Below are 16,651 nucleotides of genomic sequence, written 5' to 3'. Positions count from 1 at the left end.
TGGTCCAGTCTGAAATCATGTTAGGAGGGCACCTTCTGATCAGTTGCGTGTACCTCTCCTATGCTTCATAGAGGGATTCACCCTCTTTTTGTCTGAAGGTTTGAACTTCCACCCTAAGCTTGCTCAGCTTCTGAGGTGGAAAGAACTTGGTCAAAAATGCATTGACCATCTTCTCCCAAGAGTCTAGGCTTTTCTTAGGCTGAGAATCCAACCATAATCTAGCTCTGTCCTTTATATCAATGGGGAAATGCATAAGCTTGTAAATTTCTGGATCGACTCCATTAGTCTTGACAGTATCACAAATCTATAAGAAATTGATGCCTAAGCATCTTTGGCTAGTTTCACAAGCCATTTTCTATAGTTTTTACTTAGTTTCATGCATTATCTTCATCAATAAGCAATCATTTGGATGAGTTATCTATGCATGTCTTGATTCATCAAACATTAGTGAATTATAATCATTTTCATGAGATTTATGCAAAAACTACTTGATGCAATGAATGATGCATTATCTTGTGATTATAGCAAAGCTTTGATGCACTTGTTTGATTGATGATAGGCAAGGAGAAGCAGAGAAGAAACAGAGGAAAGCAAGGAGGCTGTGGCATTAGTGGCCAAGTTAGCACACTAACACCATGGTTAACGCTACACCAAGGAGGGTGCTGGTGTTAATGGCAAAGTTAGCCCACTAATGCCAGCGATAACACTAGCTCAGTGAAGAAGGTGCTGGCATTAGTGGCCAAAGTTAGCCCACTAACGCCAGTGCTAACGTTGCCAAGGAAGAAGAAGAAGCCGGCATTAGTGGCAAAGTTAGCTCACTAACGCCAGTACCAATGTGACTCAAGAAGAAGGCAACATTAAGTGGGCCAAAGTTAGCTCACCAACGCCATTACACAAGGAAGAAGGTACCAATGTTAGTGTGCTAATGCCACCAACGTTAGCACACTAACGTCTTCGATCATTGCACAAAGATGGGGCTGGAAGAATTGGCTAGCGTGCGCATGCACGAAGCAATGTGCATACGCACAAGTGGCAAAACTCACCAGGATGCGCACACACGAGTTAACATGCGTACGCACAACAGACGCTGGCATTAGTGGCAACGTTAGCAGTCTTAGCACACTAACACCAGTATTAACGCCAGCTTGGAAGAGAATTGTGGTGTTAGCAATGCTGTTAACACCAGTACCAACGCCGGTTCTAGGGGCACTCATGCAAGTATGAAAGCGTTAGTGAGTTAACGCCAGCGTTAACGTCAGAAAGGGCCTGAGTAACTCCTAACTTGCTTCAACTAAGGCCAAGGGCCCACATCCAAGTACTTGAAGACTCATTTGAAGATCAGAAGAGTAGTATATATAGGAGGAGTTTTGAACTTAGAAAGGGGATCCAGGGGATCTGAAAATTGGGATCTGAATTGGGAAACTCTGACTATTTTTCTTTCTTCTTTGTACTTAGTTTTACTTTTCATGTACTTTATTTTGCTTGCTGAGTTTTCCAGAGCGATGATAAACTAAACCTCATATCATTAGGGGGAGGAGATCTATTGTAATTCAAATGAATTAATGCAATTCTTCTTCTTCTTCTCAATCCGCTTGTTGTAGCTAAGGAAAATCTTTTTTGCTTCATAGAACCATTCACTACTGAAAGGGGGTTTGGATCTACTTAAATCTCTATGTGAGCCTTGCAAAAGGGATCATAGGATTCAATTTGAAGCTTCTCCCTCATAACTCATTTGATCAATACATTCTTAGTTGGTACGTGACATATAACCTCTTTGAATTGAGATCCTAAGGGTTGTGTGGCTTATGGATTAGAAATTTGAACTTAACCTCTTCTCATGAACAATTAGATCAAGAAATTGGCAATTGATTGTGTTAAGAGAAATTGGATTGCCAAGAAATTGGAACTCAATTATTTACAATCCACCATAGATCTACTTCATATGATTGAGAATGAAGTTGAGAACCATTGATTCATGAAGGATCATAATATCTCCAGCTAATGAATCTCACCCATTGTTGTTCTTCACTTCAATTGCTTTGAATTTCTTGTTATCTTTGATTCCTAGCACCCAGAACCCATTTAGATTTTATGCAATTTATCTTTCATTGTTGTTTACAGTCTTGCTTTTAATTTCTTGTCATTTAAGTTTTAGCTTTTTAATTTCTTGTCATTTAAGTTTCCGCCATTTACCTTTCACAATTTACTTTCAGCTCTTTATTCTTCAGCAATTTACTTTCTGCACATTTACTTTCTTTGTGAATCACAATATTGTTCACTCAATTACACAAAACCATCAAATATTTGCTTGACTAGATAAATCACCTAACTAAAGTTACTTAATCCATCAATCTCTGTGGGATCAATGGTGCGCGAAATTGTGATCACATTAATGTAGTACTCTTTGTTATTGTATGGAATCATTATTATGGCTCTTTACTATGTGTGGACACAACTCCGTTCAACTAACCAGCAAGTGTACTGGGTCGTCCAAGTAATAAACCTTACGTGAGTAAGGGTCGATCCCACAGAGATTGTTGGCTTGAAGCAAGCTATGGTCACCTTGCAAATCTCAGTCAGGCGGATTTAAACATGATACTTTATTAGATTAAGATAAACAATAAAAGGGATAGAGATACTTATGTAGATTCATTGGCAGGAATTTCAGATAAGCGAATGGAGATGCTTTTCGTTCCTCTGAACCTCTGCTTTCCTGCTATCTTCATCCAATCAGTCTTACTCCTTTCCATGGCTGGCTGTATGCAAGGGCATCACCGTTGTCAGTGGCTACATCCCCTCCTCTCAGTGAATCATATGCTCACGCACCCTGTCACGGCACGGCTATTCATCTGTCGGTTCTCGATCATGCTGGAATAGGATTCACCCTCCTTTTGCGTCTGTCACTAACGCCCAACAATCGCGAGTTTGAAGCTCGTCACAGTCATTCAATCATTGAATCCTACTCAGAATACCACAGACAAGGTTTAGACCTTCCGGATTCTCTTGAATGCCGCCATCATTCTAGCGTACACCACAAAGATTCTGGTTAGGAGATCTAAGAGATATTCATTCTAGCTTAATTCATGTAGAACGGAAGTGTTTGTCAGGCACGCGTTCATAAGGGAGAAGGATGATGAGCGTCACACATAATCATCACCTTCATCACGTTCTTGGGTGCGAATGGATATCTTAGAAGCGAAATAAGAAGAATTGAATAGAAAACAGTAGTACTTTGCATTAATCTTTGAGGAACAGCAGAGCTCCACACCTTAATCTATGGAGTGTAGAAACTATACCGTTAAAAATACATAAGTGAAGGTCCAGGCATGGCCGAGAGGCCAGCCCCTCTGATCTAAGAACCAGGCGTCCAAAGATGCCTAATACAATAGTAAAAGGTCCTATTTATAATAAACTAGTCACTAGGGTTTACATGAGTAAGTAATTGATGCATAAATCCACTTCCGGGGCCCACTTGGTGTGTGCTTGGGCTTGGGCTTGAGTGTTACACGTGCAGAGGCCATTTGTGGAGTTGAACGCCAGCTTTTGTGCCATTTCTGGCGTTCAACTCTGGTTTTGGATCCTTTTCTGGCGCTGGACGCCAGATTTGGGCAGAAGGCTGGCGTTGAACGCCAGTTTACGTCGTCTATTCTTGGCCAAAATATGGACTATTATATATTGCTGGAAAGCCCTGGATGTCTACTTTCTAACGCAATTGGAAGCGCGCCATTTCGAGTTCTGTAGCTCCAGAAAATCCACTTTGAGTGCAGGGAAGTCAGAATCCAACAGCATCAGCAGTCCTTTTTCAACCTCTGAATCTGATTTTTGCTCAAGTCCCTCAATTTCAGCCAGAAAATACCTGAAATTACAGAAAAACACACAAACTCATAGTAAAGTCCAGAAATGTGAATTTAACATAAAAACTAATTAAAACATCCTTAAAAGTAACTAGATCCTACTAAAAACAATGCCAAAAAGCGTATAAATTATCCGCTCATCACAACACCAAACTTAAATTGTTGCTTGTCCTCAAGCAACTGAAAATCAAATAGGATAAAAAGAAGAGAATATACTATAAATTCCAAACTATCAATGAAACAGAGCTTCAATCATATGAGCGGGACTTATAGCTTTTTGCCTCTTGAATAGTTTTGGCATCTCACTTTATCCATTGAGGTTCAGAATGATTGGCATCTATAGGAACTCAGAGTTCAGATAGTGTTATTGATTCTCCTAGTTCAGTATGATGATTCTTGAACACAGCTATTTCATGAGTCTTGGCCGTGGCCCTAAGCACTTTGTTTTCCAGTATTACCACCGGATACATAAATGCCACAAACACATAATTGGGTGAACCTTTTCAGATTGTGACTCAGCTTTGCTAAAGTCCCCAATTAGAGGTGTCCAGGGTTCTTAAGCACACTCTTTTTTTTTTTTTTTTTGCTTTGGACCTTGACTTTAACCGCTCAGTCTCAAGTTTTCACTTGACACCTACACGCCACAAGCACATGGTTAGGGACAGCGTGGTTTAGCCGCTTAGACCAGGATTTTATTCCTTTAGGCCCTCCTATCCACTGATGCTCAAAGCCTTGGGATCCTTTTTAATTGCCCTTGCCTTTTGGTTTTAAGGGTTATTGGCTTTTTGCTCTTGCCTCTTGGTTTTAAGAGCTTTGGCTTTTTCTGCTTGCTTTTTCTTTTTCTTTCTATTTTTTTTTCGCCTATTTTTTTTTTTCTGCAAGCTTTGTTCTTTGCTGTTTTTTCTTGCTTCAAGAATCATTTTTATGATTTTTCAGATTATCAAATAACATGTCTCCTAGTCATCATTCTTTCAAGAGCCAACATATTTAACATTCTTAAACAACAACTTCAAAAGACATATGCACTGTTCAAGCATACATTCAGAAAACAAGAAGCATTGTCACCACATCAATATAATTAAACTAAGTTCAAGGATAAATTCAAAACTCATGTACTTCTTGTTCTTTTGATTTAAAACATTTTTTTAAGAGAGGTGATGGATTCATAGGACATTTATAACTTTAAGACATAGTTACTACTACTAATGATCATGTAATGAAGACACAAACATAGATAAGCACATAACATAGAAAATGAAAAACAGAGAAAGTAAGAACAAGGAATGAGTCCACCTTAGTGATGTCCTTGAGCTCTTCTATGTCTCTTCCTTGTCTTTGCTGCTCCTCCTTCATTGCTTTTAGATCTTCTCTGATTTCATGAAGGATGATGGAGTGCTCTTGATGTTCCACCCTTAGTTGCTTCCAATAATTGTGTGGAAGAAAATGTATCCCCTGAGGTATCTCAGGGATCTCTTGATTTGCAGTCAAATGTTCTACCACTGAGCTATAGACCCTTGATGGAAGCTTTTGTCTTCCCTTTCCTCTTTCTAGAGGCTTCTCTGGCCTTAGGTGCCATCAATGGTTATGGAAAAAACAAAAAAGCTATGCTTTTTACCACACCAAACTTAGAATGTTGCTCGCCCTCGAGCAAAAGAAGAAAGAATAGAAGAATAAGAAGAAGATATGGAGGAGATGGAGGGAGATGTGTATTCGGCCATATGGGTGGGATTGGGTGGGAAAGAGATGTTGAATTTTTGAAGGTAAGTGGGTGTATGGGTGTGAGTGGTAAATGGAAGACAGAAGGGATGAGTGTTTATTGGGAATAGAGGATGATTGAGAAGAGAGAAGAGAGTGAGTGAAGGTAGGTGGGGATCCTGTGGGGTCCACAGATCCTGAGGTGATCCTGTGAGGTCCACAGATCTTGAGGTGTCAAGGCATTTACATCCCTGCACCAATTTAGGCATGTAAAATGCCCTTGCACACAACTCTGGGCGTTCAGCGCCAGGTTGGTGCCCATTTTGGGCGTTCAACGCCCATTTGCTGCCATTTCTGGCGTTGAACACCAGAACCATGCTTGTTCTGGGCGTTCAGCGCCAGGATGCTCCCATTCTGGGCGTTCAGCGCCAGAACTATGCTCTGTTCTGGCGTTTGAATGCCAGACAGATGCTCCTCCAGGGTGTGATTTTTTTTCTGCTGTTTTTGATTCCGTTTTTCAATTTTTTGTTTATTTTGTGACTCCACATGATCATGAACCTAAGAAAACATGAAAAACAATAAAAATATGAATTAGATAAACATTGGGTTGCCTCCCAACAAGCGCTTCTTTAATGTCAATAGCTTGACAGTGGGCTCTCATGGAGCCTCACAGATGTGCAGAGCTTTGTTGAAACTCTCCAACACCAAACTTAGAGTTTGGATATGGGAGTTCAACACCAAACTTAGAGTTTGGTTGTGGCTTCCCAACACCAAACTTAGAGTTTGACTGTGGGGGCTCTGGTTGACTCTGCTTTGAGAGAAGCTTTTCAAGCTTCCTCTCCATGGTTGCAGAGGGAGATCCTTGAGTTTTGAATACAAGGGAGTTCTCATTCCATTGAAGGACTATTTCACCTCTGTCAACATCAATCACAGCTCTTGCTGTGGCCAGGAAAGGTCTTCCTAGGATGATAGATTCATCCTCTTCCTTTCCAGTATCCAGGACTATGAAATCAGTAGGTATGTAAAGGCCCTCAACCTTTACTAATACATCTTCTACTTGTCCATAAGCCTGTCTTCTTGAGCTGTCTGCCATCTCTAGTGAGATTTTAGCAGCTTGCACCCCATAGATTCCCAGTTTCTCTATTACAGAGAGGGGCATGAGGTTTATCCCTGAACCAAGGTCACACAGAGCTTTAAAGATCATGGTGCCTATGGTACAAGGTAATATGAACTTTCCAGGATCCTGTCTCTTCTGAGGCAATGTCAGTTGATCCAGATCACTTAGTTCATTGATGAACAAGGGAGGTTCAACTTCCCAAGTATCAATGCCAAATAATTTGGCATTCAGCTTCATGATTGCACCAAGAAACTTGGCAGTTTGCTCTTCAGTAACATCCTCATTCTCTTCTGAAGAGGAATACTCATCAGAGCTCATGAAGGGTATAAGGAGGTTCAATGGAATCTCTATGGTCTCTAGATGAGCCTCAGAGTCCTTTGGTTCCCCAGAGAGAAGCTCCTTATTGATCACTGGACGTCCCAGGAGGTCTTCCTCCTTGGGATTCACGTCCTCTCCTCTCCTCAGAGGTTCGACCATGGCGCTTATGTCAATGGCCTTGCACTCTCCTTTTGGGTTCTCTTCTGTATTGCTTGGGAGAGTACTAGGAGGGATTTCAGTGATCCTTTTACTCAGCTGGCCCACTTGTGCTTCCAGATTTCTAATGGAAGACCTTGTTTCATTCATGAAACTTACAGTGGCCTTAGATAGATCAGAGACTAGATTTGCTGAATTAGAAGCATTTTGTTCAGAGTTCTCTGTCTGTTGCTGAGTTGATGATGGAAAAGGCTTGCTATTGCTAAACCTGTTTCTTCCACCATTATTAAAGCCTTGTTGGGGCTTTTGATCCTTCCATGAGAAATTTGGATGATTTCTCCATGTTGAGTTATAGGTGTTTCCATAAGGTTCACCTAAGTAATTCACCTCTGCTATTGCAGGGTTCTCAGGATCATAGGCTTCTTCTTCAGAAGATGCCTCTTGAGTACTGTTGGATGCAGCTTGCATTCCATGCAGACTCTGAGAAATCATATTGACTTGCTGAGTCAATATTTTATTCTGAGCCAATATGGCATTCAGAGTATCAACTTCAAGAACTCCCTTCTTCATAGGCGTCCCATTATTCACAGGATTCCTTTCAGAAGTGTACATGAACTGGTTATTAGCAACCATGTCAATGAGTTCTTGAGCTTCTGCAGGCGTTTTCTTTAGGTGAATGGATCCACCTGCAGAAGTGTCCAGTGACATCTTTGATAGCTCAGATAAACCATCATAGAATATATCCAGGATGGTCCATTCTGAAAGCATGTCAGAAGGACACTTTTTGGTCAACTGTTTGTATCTTTCCCAAGCTTTATAGAGGGATTCACCTTCTTTCTGTCTGAAGGTTTGAACATCAGCTCTAAGCTTGCTCAGCTTTTGAGGAGGAAAGTACTTGGCTAAGAAAGCTGTGACCAGCTTATCCCAAGAGTTCAGGCTGTCTTTAGGTTGAGAATCCAACCATAATCTAGCTCTGTCTCTTACAGCAAAAGGGAAAAGCATGAGCCTGTAGACTTCAGGATCTACTCCATTAGTCTTAACAGTATCACATATCTGCAAGAATTCAGTCAAGAACTGAAAAGGATCTTCAGATGGAAGTCCATGAAACTTGCAGTTCTGCTGCATCAGAGAAACTAATTGAGGTTTCAGCTCAAAGTTGTTTGCTCCAATGGCAGGAATGGAGATGCTTCTTCCATGTAAATTGGAATTAGGTGCAGTAAAGTCACCAAGCATCTTCCTTACATTATTATTATTTTCGGCTGCCATCTCCTCTGCCTGTTTGAAAATTTCTGAAAGGTTTTCTCTGGATTGTTGTATTTTAGCTTTTCTTAATTTTCTTTTCAGAGTCCTTTCAGGTTCTGGATCTGCTTCCACAAGAATGTTCTTATCCTTGCTCCTGCTCATATGACAAGGAAGAATGGCCAGAAAAATGATAATAATAATAATAGAGATTCTCTTTACCACAGTAAAGAGGATCTTTATTGTTAGTAGAAGAAAAGAAGAAGAAATTCGAACACAGATAGAAGAGGGGGTTCGAATTTGGTGATGATGTGAGGAAGAGATGTTAGTTAATGAATGAATAAATAGAATAGGATGAGAGAGAAGGTGGGAATTTTCGAAAATTATTTTTGAAAAGGAGTTAGTGATTTTTGAAAATTGGTTTTTGAAAATTTGTTAGTATTTTTTTTCGAAATTTTTTTTGAAATAAAAATAAAAAATAAAAATAATTAGTTAATTAAAAAGAAATTTTTGAAAAAGAGGGAGATATTTTCGAAAATTAGAGAGAGAGAGTTAGTTAGGTAGTTTTGAAAAAGTTAAGAAACAAACAAAAAAGTTAGTTAGTTAGTTGAAACAAATTTTTGAAAAGATAAGAAGTTGGGAAGTTAGAAAAGATATTTTGGAAAGATATTTTTGAAAAAGATAAGATAAGAAGATATTTTTGAAAAGATGTGATTGAAATTAGTTTTGAAAAAGATTTGATTTTTAAAATCACAATTAATGACTTGATTCATAAGAAATCACAAGATATGATTCTAGAACTTAAAGTTTGAGTCTTTCTTAACAAGCAAGTAACAAACTTCAAATTTTTGAATCAAAACATTAATTGATTATGTTATTTTCGAAAATTTGATATAAAAATAAGAAAAAGATTTTTGAAAAATATTTTTGGAATTTTCGAAAATAACTAAGAATTTTGAAAAAGATTTGATTTTTGAAAAAGATTTTGAAAAAGATAAGATTTTCAAATTTGAAAATTTGATTTGACTCATAAGAAACAACTTGATTTTAAAAATTTTTGAAAAAGTCAACTCAATTTTCGAATTTGATGAGAGAAAAAGGGAAAGATATTTTTTTGATTTTTGAAATTTTTATGAAAAACATGAAAATTATGCAATGCATGAAATTTTTAGATCAAAACAATGAATGCATGCATGAATGATATGAATGTCAAGATGAACACCAAGAACACTATGAATGTCAAGATGAACATCAAGAACATAATTTTGAAAAATTTTTAATGCAAAGAAAACATGCAAGACACCAAACTTAGAATTCTTTAATGCTTACGCACTAAGAATTCAAGAATGCATATGATAAACATGAAAAGACACAAAACAAAAAATCATCAAGATCAAACAAGAAGACTTACCAAGAACAACTTGAAGATCATGAAGAACACTATGAATGCATGATATTTTCGAAAAATGCTAGATGCATATGCAAGTGACACCAAACTTATGATATGACTCAAGACTCAAACAAGAAACAGAAAATTATTTTTGATTTTTATGATTTTCTAAATTTTTTGGATTTTTATTTTATATTTTTCGAAAATTAAAAGGAAAAATAAGGATTCCAAAATTTTTAATATGAATTCCAGGAATCTTATGCTCTAAAGCTCCAATCAAAGGGTCAGGCATGGCTTAATAGCCAGCCAAGCTTTAGTATGTAACTCAGACATGACACGCCTGACATTCCTTACATTCAACAGCCAATTGGCTAAGAAAGATAAAGAAGCTCTTCTCTTGGGTATAAGGATTGAGACATGGCTTTACAGCCAGCCAGGCTTCAATCATGCTTCATGAAACACTAGAATTCATTCTTAAAAATTCTGAAGCCATAGAATAATTTATTTTTGAAAACATTTTTTTTTTCGAAAATTTATTTGAAGAAAAACGAAAACAGAGAAAAATTTTTTGAAAAAGTTTTTGAAAAATTTTTGAAAATAAAATAAAGAGAAAATTACCTAATCTGAGCAACAAGATGAACCGTCAGTTGTCCAAACTCAAACAATCCCCGGCAACGGCGCCAAAAACTTGGTGCGCGAAATTGTGATCACATTAATGTAGTACTCTTTGTTATTGTATGGAATCATTATTATGGCTCTTTACTATGTGTGGACACAACTCCATTCAACTAACCAGCAAGTGTACTGGGTCGTCCAAGTAATAAACCTTACGTGAGTAAAGGTCGATCCCACAGAGATTGTTGGCTTGAAGCAAGCTATGGTCACCTTGCAAATCTCAGTCAGGCGGATTTAAACATGATACTTTATTAGATTAAGATAAACAATAAAAGGGATAGAGATACTTATGTAGATTCATTGGCAGGAATTTCAGATAAGCGAATGGAGATGCTTTTCGTTCCTCTGAACCTCTGCTTTCCTGCTATCTTCATCCAATCAGTCTTACTCCTTTCCATGGCTGGCTGTATGCAAGGGCATCACCGTTGTCAGTGGCTACATCCCCTCCTCTCAGTGAATCATATGCTCACGCACCCTGTCACGGCACGGCTATTCATCTGTCGGTTCTCGATCATGCTGGAATAGGATTCACCCTCCTTTTGCGTCTGTCACTAACGCCCAACAATCGCGAGTTTGAAGCTCGTCACAGTCATTCAATCATTGAATCCTACTCAGAATACCACAGACAAGGTTTAGACCTTCCGGATTCTCTTGAATGCCGCCATCATTCTAGCGTACACCACGAAGATTCTGGTTAGGAGATCTAAGAGATATTCATTCTAGCTTAATTCATGTAGAACGGAAGTGTTTGTCAGGCACGCGTTCATAAGGGAGAAGGATGATGAGCGTCACACATAATCATCACCTTCATCACGTTCTTGGGTGCGAATGGATATCTTAGAAGCGAAATAAGAAGAATTGAATAGAAAACAGTAGTACTTTGCATTAATCTTTGAGGAACAGCAGAGCTCCACACCTTAATCTATGGAGTGTAGAAACTCTACCGTTAAAAATACATAAGTGAAGGTCCAGGCATGGCCGAGAGGCCAGCCCCTCTGATCTAAGAACCAGGCGTCCAAAGATGCCTAATACAATAGTAAAAGGTCCTATTTATAATAAACTAGTCACTAGGGTTTACATGAGTAAGTAATTGATGCATAAATCCACTTCCGGGGCCCACTTGGTGTGTGCTTGGGCTTGGGCTTGAGTGTTACACGTGCAGAGGCCATTTGTGGAGTTGAACGCCAGCTTTTGTGCCATTTCTGGCGTTCAACTCTGGTTTTGGATCCTTTTCTGGCGCTGGACGCCAGATTTGGGCAGAAGGCTGGCGTTGAACGCCGGTTTACGTCGTCTATTCTTGGCCAAAGTATGGACTATTATATATTGCTGGAAATCCCTGGATGTCTACTTTCCAACGCAATTGGAAGCGCGCCATTTCGAGTTTTGTAGCTCCAGAAAATCCACTTTGAGTGCAGGGAAGTCAGAATCCAACAGCATCAGCAGTCATTTTTCAACCTCTGAATCTGATTTTTGCTCAAGTCCCTCAATTTCAGCCAGAAAATACCTGAAATTACAGAAAAACACACAAACTCATAGTAAAGTCCAGAAATGTGAATTTAACATAAAAACTAATTAAAACATCCTTAAAAGTAACTAGATCCTACTAAAAACAATGCCAAAAAGCGTATAAATTATCCGCTCATCAATCAACCTCACTCAATAGTGAGTTATTACTTGGTGATTCAGTACACTTGCTGAAGGAATTTGTGTTGTGAAAATTTCTAGTCATCAGAAATCAAAGATGAATCTGTTGGGATCTTCTTGTGGAAGTCTATGAAACTAGCGGTTTTGTTTAACTAAAGTGATCAATTGAGGCTTCAGCTCAAAATTATTTGCACCAATGGCAGATATAGAGATGCTCCGTTCATAGAAGTCAGAAGTGGGTACAGTAAAGTCACCTAGGACCTTCCTTGCGTCTCTTCTGTCATTAGGGTTGGCTTCCATGTCTGTATTCTCTGCTTCTTGTTCGAAAAGCTCTGTAAGGTTTCCTCCAGAGTGTTGTTCTCTAGCTTGTTGTAGCTGTCTCCTTAGAGTCCTCTCAAGTTTAGGATCAGGATTAAAGAGAGGTTCTTTATCCCTATTCCTTCTCATAAACAAAAAGAAAGAATGCAAGAAGAGAAGAAGAAAGGATTCTCTATGTCAGAGTATAGAGATCCTTTGTTAGAGAGATAGGTCAAGAAGAAAAGAAAAGAAGATGTCCTTTAATAAGGATAGTTTTCAAAAATCAATAGAGAGAGAAGATGAGATATTTTCGAAAATAGAGACGGAAAGAGAGATGAAATTTTCGAAAAAAAAAAAGAAAGAGAAAGTAGTTAAGAGGTTTTGAAAAAAGAAGAAAGAGAAAGGAAGATAAAAGATAAAACAAGTAACTAACTAATTAACAAGATTTGAAAACAAAATAAAAGATTTGATTTTTGAAATTAAAAAAGAGAAAGTTTAAAGGAAGACTTTGAAATTTAAAAGTTGAAAGAAAGAGTCAAACAAAGAAAATAAGATTTGAAAAAGATTTGAAGTTTAAAAGTTTAAAATTAAAAAGAAGATAAGATAAGTAAGTTTTGAAATTTAAAAATAAAGATAAGATAAAGATTTAAAAAGATTAAGAAAGATAAGATTAAAATTTTGAGAATCAAACTTTAAAAGATTAAGATAAAGATTTAAAAAGATAAGAATTTGAAATTTTAAAATTTTGAAAAAGATAAGATAGAGAAGATTTAAAGTAAAAAGATATGATAGAGATTTGAATAAGATTTTATTTTGAAATTTGAAATTAAAATAAGATAAGATAATATATTTGAAATTTAAAGAAGGATAAACAAAAGATAAGATAAAGATTTGAAATTAAAATTTAAACTTCACTAACAAAAAGATACCAAACTTACAAATTTTTAAATCAAGATAAGAAAAGATAGCAAAGATTTTCGAAAAATTAAACAAAGATAAAAGAAATTTTTCTTGGATTTTTGAATTTTAAAGAAAAAGAAAAACAACTAAAAGACACCAAACTTAAAATTTAAAGATCAAATGACACTAATTTTCAAAAATTAAAGAAAAAACAACTAAAAGACACTAACTTAAAATTTTTTAAAATCAAACAAGAAAAATTACCAAGAACAATTCGAATATCAAGATGAACACTCAAGAACAATTTCGAGAATTTAAAGAAAAAGATGAAAATAGACGGGACACCAAACTTAAAAATTGACATAGGATTCAAACAAAAGATAAAGAAAAGAAAGGTTTTGAAAAAGAAAACAAAAAAAACAAGTAAAAGAGTAAAATTACAGTTTATTTGCTCTTTTAATTTGTAAAAAGTACCTAATCTAAGCAACAAGATAGTCCAGTAGTTTGTCAAACTCGAACAATCCCCGGCAACGGCGCCAAAAATTTGGTGCGCGAAATTGAACTTCGCACAACTGAACCGGCAAGTGCACCGGGTCGTCTAAGTAATACCTCAGGTGAGTGAGGGTCGAATCCCACGGAGATTGTTGGATTGAGCAAGCAATGGCTATCTCGTAAATCTTAGTCAGGCGATTAGAAAAAGATGGTTGTTTGTTTGAAAGCATAAACGAAATAGTAAAGAACAAAATACCAAATTGATGTGAAAACAGTGATAAAGATTCAGTTAAGGCTTCGGAGATGCGTATTCTTTCTGGATTGACTTTTCTTACTGTCTACTTCAATAACGAATGATTCATTCAATGGCAGCCATAATTGACTAACTCATGTAGCATCCTCATCAAGTTAGCCTCTTCTAAACCATAGTAGTCCACCATATCTGAGAAATTCATATCCTCTCATCAAGTTAACTCATGGCTTCCTACTATAGCCGAAGGTGAAGACCTAAGCAATCTACTCCCCTTTGTGATCCTACTCAAAACACCACGACAAGGTCGGATCTTCCGGATCAGGGAATGTTGCTTATCAGACTCTAGCCTTAACGCCACAGAGACCTCTGCAACCCACGGTCAATGGGATTTTATGTCACTTATCAAAAGTCACCGAGGCACTCTCTTGGAATCCGCAGTGCATTCTCTAGATGTGGTTCAATGCTATTCAGGTCAGGACTCACACAGAACCCATGTAGAATAAGGATGATTGTCACGGTTCATGCTCAATTCATGAGATGAAGAATGAAAATGCACAAAAGAATGGAATCAAACGTGTATTGAGAATCAGCAGAGCTCCTAACACTAACTTAGGAGGTTTAGTAGCTCATAGCTTACAGAAAGTAATAGTAAAATGTAAAAAGAGAAAGATCAGATCCTCTAACAGTGGTGATCTTTGTTCCATATATAATAACCTAATACTAAGAAATACAAAAGTATGATAGAGTAGACTAAAGGTGCGAAAATCCACTCTTGGACACACTTTGGTTGAGTACTTGGGCTGAGTTTGGCATCCAACTTGAGGAATGGGCGTTGAACTCCCATTGGGGGGTTATTGGCGCTGCCTTGTGCCTCTTGGTGGCATTGAACGCCAGGAATGGGGTGGAATATGGCGTTCAACACTGTCTTAGGTTCCTTTGGGGCGTTGAACGCTAGAAAGAGGGTAACTTCTTAGCGTTCAACGCCCAATATGGGCAGGCTCCTTCGAAGAAAAGTATAGATCATTATATATTTCTGGAAATCTATAAAAGTTAGCTTTCCAACGTCGTTAAGAGCGTGTCATTTGGACCTATGTAGCTCCAAAAATGCTCGTTTGAGTGCATGGAGGTCAGAATATGACAGCATCTGCTACGCTTTCCTTGCCTCTGAATTGGACTTTGCCAAAACTCCTCAATTTCAATCAAAAATTATTTGAAATCTTCAGAAAACACAACAACTCAAAGTAGAATCCAAAAATGTGAATTTAGCACTAAAACTTATGAAAATATAGTAAAACTTAAAAAACATAGCTAAAATAATATGAAAATGATGCCAAAAAGCGTGTAAAATGTCCGCTCATCAATCTCCTAAGTTTTGATAACCCTGTTTATGGTGTTTGGTTTAAGTTATTTATTTTTGTCAAGCTTGAATATCTGTTGATGTGAAGTTCTAGGATTGCCTATGGCGTCCCGAAACCTTACATCTTATATATTGGGCACTGTTACCATACTGAGAACCTCCGGTTCTCATGCCATATGTTGTTGTTGTTTTTCAAATGCAGGTCGTAACCCACCATGGTGAGTTTGTGAATGTGATGACAGAGCAGAGTATGAGCTCCCTTATGTTTTATTTCACTTTAATTTTGTTGTAGTACTCTCACCTTTAGTATATTTAACATTGTTGCCTTAGAGGCTTTACTTCTGAAAAACTTTGAGAGATAGGTTGTTACTGTTTTAAACTTCAAAACTCTGTTGTATTCAGTTTGATTAGCCGGCCTAAACTCCGCAGGTTGTGATTAATTCTTTTTTTTTGTATTTCACACTTATATATATATATATATATATTATGTCTTGTTTTATTCGTACTTATGTGTTTAGTTATCGTGTGTGAATGTTTTGCGTTTTGTAAATTCGCTTTATGCAATTTGAGCTTTTATTCCTTTATCGGGCTTCTAGTATTACTATTTATTTCTATATATATATATATATATATATATATATATATATATATATATATAGATAATATTATATGAGCTTTAGAACTGTTGTAACACTTTATTAACCTTCGCTTTACGATGCGAGGTAAGGCTTAGGATAACGGGGTGTTATACTGGTTGTTGGCAACCATCTCAATAAGATCATCTGCTTCTTCAGGCATCTTTTTCATGTGTAGAGAACGTCCTGCAAAGTGATCCAATGACATCCTAGCCATCTCAGAAAGGCCATCATAAAAGATTTGCAGCCTGGTCCAATCCAAAACCATGTCAGGAGGGCATCTCCTGGTCATCTGCTTGTATCTCTCCCATGATTCATAGAGAGACTCTCCATCTTTCTGTCTGAAAGTATGGACATCCATTCTAAGCTTACTCAGCTTCTGGGGTGGAAAGAACTTGGTCAGAAATCCAGTGACCACCTTGTCCCATGTGTCTATGCTCTCTTTGGGCTAAGAATCAAGCCACAGCTTCGTTCTGTCCCGTACAACAAAAGGGAAGAGCATGAGCTTGTAAACTTCAGGGTTAACTCCATTCGTCTTAATAGTATCACAAATCTGCAGAAAGTCAGATATGAATTTCTTGGGATCCTTCTGTGGGAGTCTATGATACTAACAGTTCTATTGCACCAGA

General features: G+C 37.6%; 2 non-coding genes across 2 annotated transcripts; both read left to right on the top strand.

Moving 5' to 3' along the window:
• Window positions 1-7,902: 7,902 nt before the first annotated feature.
• LOC148547525 (small nucleolar RNA R71) lies at window positions 7,903-8,010 on the top strand. The gene has a single exon (XR_015898363.1). It is a non-coding gene; the product is annotated as a small nucleolar RNA R71 (small nucleolar RNA).
• An 8,273-nt stretch (window positions 8,011-16,283) lies between these two features.
• LOC148547524 (small nucleolar RNA R71) lies at window positions 16,284-16,392 on the top strand. Its single transcript, XR_015898761.1, has one exon. It is a non-coding gene; the product is annotated as a small nucleolar RNA R71 (small nucleolar RNA).
• Window positions 16,393-16,651: the final 259 nt, after the last annotated feature.

The sequence above is a fragment of the Arachis ipaensis genome, chromosome B8, assembly GCF_059453495.1.
Source record: "Arachis ipaensis isolate K30076 ecotype BB chromosome B8, ASM5945349v1, whole genome shotgun sequence".
NCBI classification, from domain to species: Eukaryota; Viridiplantae; Streptophyta; class Magnoliopsida; order Fabales; family Fabaceae; genus Arachis; species Arachis ipaensis.
Note: the sequence above shows the minus strand (reverse complement) of the source record. Positions and strands in the feature narration are given on the sequence as shown.